The sequence below is a fragment of the Medicago sativa genome, chromosome 1, assembly GCF_051527215.1.
Source record: "Medicago sativa cultivar Bolivia chromosome 1, Bolivia_mono, whole genome shotgun sequence".
NCBI classification, from domain to species: domain Eukaryota; kingdom Viridiplantae; phylum Streptophyta; class Magnoliopsida; order Fabales; family Fabaceae; genus Medicago; species Medicago sativa.
The window spans coordinates 51,581,709-51,587,500 of NC_140749.1; positions in this window are offsets into that span (position 1 = coordinate 51,581,709).

Genomic DNA, 5,792 nt, shown 5'->3' on the forward strand with positions numbered 1-5,792 from the left:
GTTGCAAGCTCCACTAATCCTTTGTTTGTGTTTTCGAATCCAATAGACAGCTTTTGCATTGATGATTCTTCAATTCTTGATTCTTTGCAAATCCAGTTGATATTCAGCTTCTGGTGAAATGGCTTCTGATGAGGCAGCTTCTGATGATGCAGCTTCTGATGATGCAGCTTCTGATGAGATGACTTCTGCAGCTTCTGATGATGCAGCTTCTGATGATGTGACTTCTGGACCTCTTGTCTTCAGGAGCACTATTCTTCAGGAGCAGCTTACTTCAGGAGCGCTATTTCTTCAGGAGCAGCTTGACTTCAGGAGCGCTTTTTCTTCAGGAGCAAGTTGCCTTCAGGAGCGTCCAAGCTTCAAATTTTTGTTGTTTCCATAGCTCTTTATTTGCTCATTCAGAACCAATGATGATGTAACTTTATAATTATGGTCCTGTACACTTGAACAAATATTAGCTAATCCAATTTACAATTTTTAATACCTTGTTATCATCAAAACTCTTTAAGGTTTATTGTTAAACACATTTTGTTCCAACACTATGTATTCTCTTAACCTCACCGGGCTTACACAACTGATATTATTAGCTTCAGGAAGCTTACACTATCACTCAAGATTTTACAGTCAAGAGGATATACAATCAAAACAAGATTTGATATTTGGATCTAGTTACAACTTTCAAGCTACTAAGAGAATGAGAGTTTGTACTTTGTAATACGCTTAAAATGATGATCCGAAAAATATAATTTGGTACTGTAAGAGTATTTTTGATATTGAGATTGCTTGATGAATTTGATTGTTTGTAGGATTGAGATTGTATTTCAAATTCATACTTTCTTTGTTGAGAGAAAGCTTCTATTTATAGCTAGCCTTCATCCTTCAATATCTGCAGCTGTTCATTCTTGTGTAGAGACCCTTGCTATTGATAGGAATTGCAAAACTGCCATTGTCCCATACTTTTGTACGCTGAGCTTGAGCTTGTCAGCCTCGACCTCAACATTTAACACTAAGAGCTTGAGCTTGTCTTTGTACCAGGAGCGTGTGTGAACAGTGAAAAGTACATGAACAGTAAAAAGTTCTTTTCTTTTTACAGCTGTTTCATGCTTGTTCTCCAAGATGTATTGATGTTCATGTCCTTGCATTTCTTAGTCTCTAAGACATCATTATTTAATTATTTTGGCATACTTGGTCACCAAGTCTTGTTCTTTTAAGATATTTTGCTTGCTTGCTCATCAAGATTCAACTTTAGGGCTGTCATCATCTTTAGCTTTACCAAATGATTAGCACATGATTGAAAGATAATTTTCCCTAGCATTTGCGCATTGCTTTCCTTTGTGATTTGTTTTATTAACCTTTCTTGGTTAATAATGAATTACCATCTTTAATGTTTATGAGAGCTAGAGCTTGTTCACAATGTTCATTTGAGCTTGAACATAATCATATGGTTTTAACAATGTGTGAGAGTTGGACTTTCCTATCCTTAATAAAATTCACTCAAGAGCACACATTAAATAACCAAATAAAATTATAATCTTAATTTTAATACAAGAGTTTGTTTATCATTTAAAAACATTTTCAAAGGGATTTTTGCTTCAACAATATGTTAATTCATTATAAAAACGGTGAAATTAGATTAGAAAGTAGATTTACATAAAATTAGGGTCCGAGGCTTGGTTTGATTAGGATTAGGATTAGAGTCTAGTCACTCATGTTCATCGTAGACATAGAAGAGAAGAAGGAGAAGAATATGAAATAAAAAGAAGAACTTTTATTAAGAGAAAACAATTGTCACTATTTAATTCCAAGAACAAAAGATGCTTTTACAAACTAGATGGATGTTATATTTATAGTCTAACATTGACTAGAGCGCCAAGAATTAAATCACTAAAGTGTTGCACAAGAAACCATGGGCTCTAGGTCAGAAATACTAAAATAGGTTCAAAAGCATGTCGAAGATCATAAATAGGGGCGCGCCATCTTTATATTTTGGTGAAGGATTTTCAAATTCTTTGCACAAGATATTTTTGTATAAGATCTTCATATTTTTTGCAAGAATAAGGTCCAATTCTCCTTTCTTTTGCTCCAAGACGCAATCTTTGAAATATGTGTTCCTGAAATAAAATAACTTGCAATTGAAGTAAAATAGCTCTAAAAAGGAAATAAAAACATATTAAATCTAAATAAAATAAACTTAAATATTATATTAAAATAACTAATTATTGACTCATCACTAGGTTTAGAGTATGTACTACATCGTCTAAAGAAAAGAGTAATGACGAAAGGAATTCAAAACTGAAACTTCCTAAGGTTACACTCGGGTTGTTAGGGCCTACTTTTATCATACGGTTCAATTCTCAAGGTTACACTCGTAATTAACCAATTGAGAAAGCATTAAAGAACATGAATAATCTAATTTAAATCGAGCACAATCAAAGCATACACTGAAAGAAAAATTGTATTATTAAATTTCAACAAATAAGAAGGGGTTCATCTTGGAACCCTAGCTAAGTGGTTTAGTTGCTCATAGCAACAAACATCATAATGAAACAATAGAAAAAAATACCCTATAGAGAACAAGAGAAGGATGAATCCTGCATTGACGCTCTGATGCTTGACCCTTGTTTTGACTGTCAATGTTTCTGATTGAATAATAATGTGTGCAAGATTCTCTATTTATAACATATGGTTACTTAGGGTTTAAGAGAAAAAACTAGGCTTTTTGCACCGATCCAACTTGGAAAACAAGCAAAATCAACTTTCTGCTCGCATATGGGCTTCTAGACGCCTAGGGCACACGTAGGGGTGCGTGAGGCAGCAAGGAATGTTATCCTAGTCGCAGGGGTGCATGGTACAGGAGCGTGGGCGCCTAAGGCAGCTCCTCAGGTGCGATTTCTTGTGTTTTTGTCCCGTTTTGGATCATTCTTCCGTCTAAAAACTCCTAGGAACTTGAAATGAATTTCCTTCACTTTGTATTGTCTTCAACAACCTTCTAAGAACTATTGGTCTTCAATTAGACGTTTTATGGCATGTTTAATGTTTTTTTTTCCTTCTTTCAGGTTTGGTTTATTTTATGTTTAATTTCCTTTGACCGTAATTAAAGTATAGGATTGTGTTGTGGCTATAAATATTATTTCATTCACCACTATTTCCATTTCAATTCCCATATTCTTTCCTCTTTTTCTCTTTTATTTCTTACTTTTTGTTTGCTTGAGAGGGTTATGATTTCATGGTCACTATTGATCATTCATACCATTTGCAACACCATTGTGCGGTTTTGTGGGGATGGTACAATGTTCAATAGAGATCTTTGATGATCTATTTATGATTTTTTACAAGATACAAATTATATAATCCGAAACATCATAAATACACTTAAGAATATATAATATGAAAATAGGCATTTTGAACAATTTGAAGGGAGCTCGAGAAATGAATAGGGTGGAAAAAGAAATAATGAATGGATTTTGATCCAAACATTAATGGGTTATACAGTTTGATGAATCATCTAATCTCATATTTTAATATTACCATCATATTTATAAAAATAATAAGTTTTTGGTCTTATAAATATACATAATTTTCTGTCGTGTTTAAAGAAATATAAACCTTTTAAATGCTTCTGCTTCCTTTGAATGTCATTACAGTCTAGGAACATTTTATGGCTATAAGTAGTCTTGCATTCTTCAAAAGTTTGATTCATTCTTCACTTTTTATTCATTCTACAATTTTCTATCCTAAATTTCATTTTGGGAGTGAAATATGATATCATGGTTAGTGTTGACCACTCATACTATCTCTAAAATTGATTTGCAGTTTACATATATAGTACGGTGGTCATCAAAGACTTTTGTATTAATTTGATTACAATGTATAGGTTTTAGTCGTTTTCAATTGGATAATTCGAAAATCCCCAAAAATATATATATTTTATATTATACAATTCAAAGAGAGGTATATTTGAAAATGAAAGTGAGTACGATGAAAAAATGAATCTTTTTTTTTTTAAGGAAAAAAAAATGAATCTTTTTTTTTTTTTTTTGTTCTTTTACCGTCAATCCCATAATGAAAAACATGCTTGATAGACCGATCCAAGTAATCAGGTTTAATTTAACAATTCTAGCCGTGATGAGACATTCCACCATGAATGCTAAGAGGCGGAGGGGTATGGGAGGCACCTCGGTGTGTGGTCTTCCTAATGTTTTTTAGATTTTTTATGGTACTATAATATTTAGCATATATTTTTTTCTATTATAATTAACTACTTTTATATTTTCTTTTGATTTATTTTGTATTTTTATTGACTAATTGAACCGTCATAAATGTTTAAAAGCCCTCTAGAAAGGCTTAAAGCCCTCTAGAAAGGTTTTGACGTCCTCCTGAAGGGCTCCTGAGACTTAGGCGCGCCCTTCCTAGGGCGCCGCCTTTCTTAGCTTCTAAAAACCTCTTGAAACCGCCTAAAAGACCAAAAGTCCAGCTTTCTTGGGGCTGAAGTCACGTTAAAACAAGCTCACAAGGAGGCTATGAATACCACCCTTAGGAGCCCTCTCAAAGCATCTCATAAACAGTCTAAACCTTATATTCTACTATTTTACTTTTGCAAGTACAATTGGCGCCGTCTGTGAGAACCTCCGTAAAACTAACCTGCGCCACACTCAAAAACCTAAAAAGCTCCCAACGATCTCGAAAAGACGGTGGCCGGTGAGTATTAGTCACCTTGCCTCAAGATCCACAAACATATCCTTAAAATCAACAATCCCGACAATCAAATCAGGTTTTATCTCTCTTAAATTATAGTGGGATCCTTATATGGGTCGTGAAGACCGATCGAGATTGTTCTACCTCGTTTTCTTTTATTTTTGGTTAATTTTTCTGCTTTTAATTCATAGCTTGCAAATTCGTTTGAAAGCTGCGTGACCAGTAATTGAATATTCATCAACCTTTTTATATGCATATATATATTGTATGTTGGATACACGTAGCACATTAAGTTATTAGCATCATACAGCCGTCATATTTTATTTGTTGGAGGAAATCACAAACTTATTCACCATGCATTTGCTCTTAAATATTATGGAATTATAAATATAATAATATATGTTAACAATTATAATAGGAAACGGCAATAGCAGCTAGTTATTATGTGGTTAATAAGATCTCTCAAAGTTTTAAAACTCATGTGTATTTTATTCAAATTGAAGAAAGTTTTACACTTTTGATTTGAAGAAAATTTTATGCTCAATATAGTTTGAGACAATATATTTCCACTTCTTGATTTGAAAAAAAAAATATGTTCAAAATATTTTGAGACAATATATTTACAATTCTTTATTTGATGTTAATTTATTGCTCAATATATTTAGAGAAAATAAATTTACACTTTTTGATTTGAAGAAAATTTATTGTCGAATATATTTTGAGAAAATATATTGTTTGATTTGAAGAAAATAAACATAGAATGATTACTAAAACACAAGAGGTAGGACAAAGTTAATAAAAGAAAGACTACTCTTGGTACCCCCGTGGCAGAAGTAAAGTGTAGCATTGTTATAGGTCACATATGAGGGATTATGGCAAGGAAAGTTTTGGTATTTAAGATGTGCAAGTGACCCACCTCTCTTTCCTGGGAACCCTTTCATGTACCATTTACTTTGTGAACTGAACTAACTGCTTAGTAAAAAACACAAATAACAGATTAAATAACACAAGATCCACGAAGAAGAATAAAATTGCGCAGAAGACTTTTTTAGTTCCAACTTCATAAGAAGTTAAAACATGGAGAATAATGGAGTGAGCGA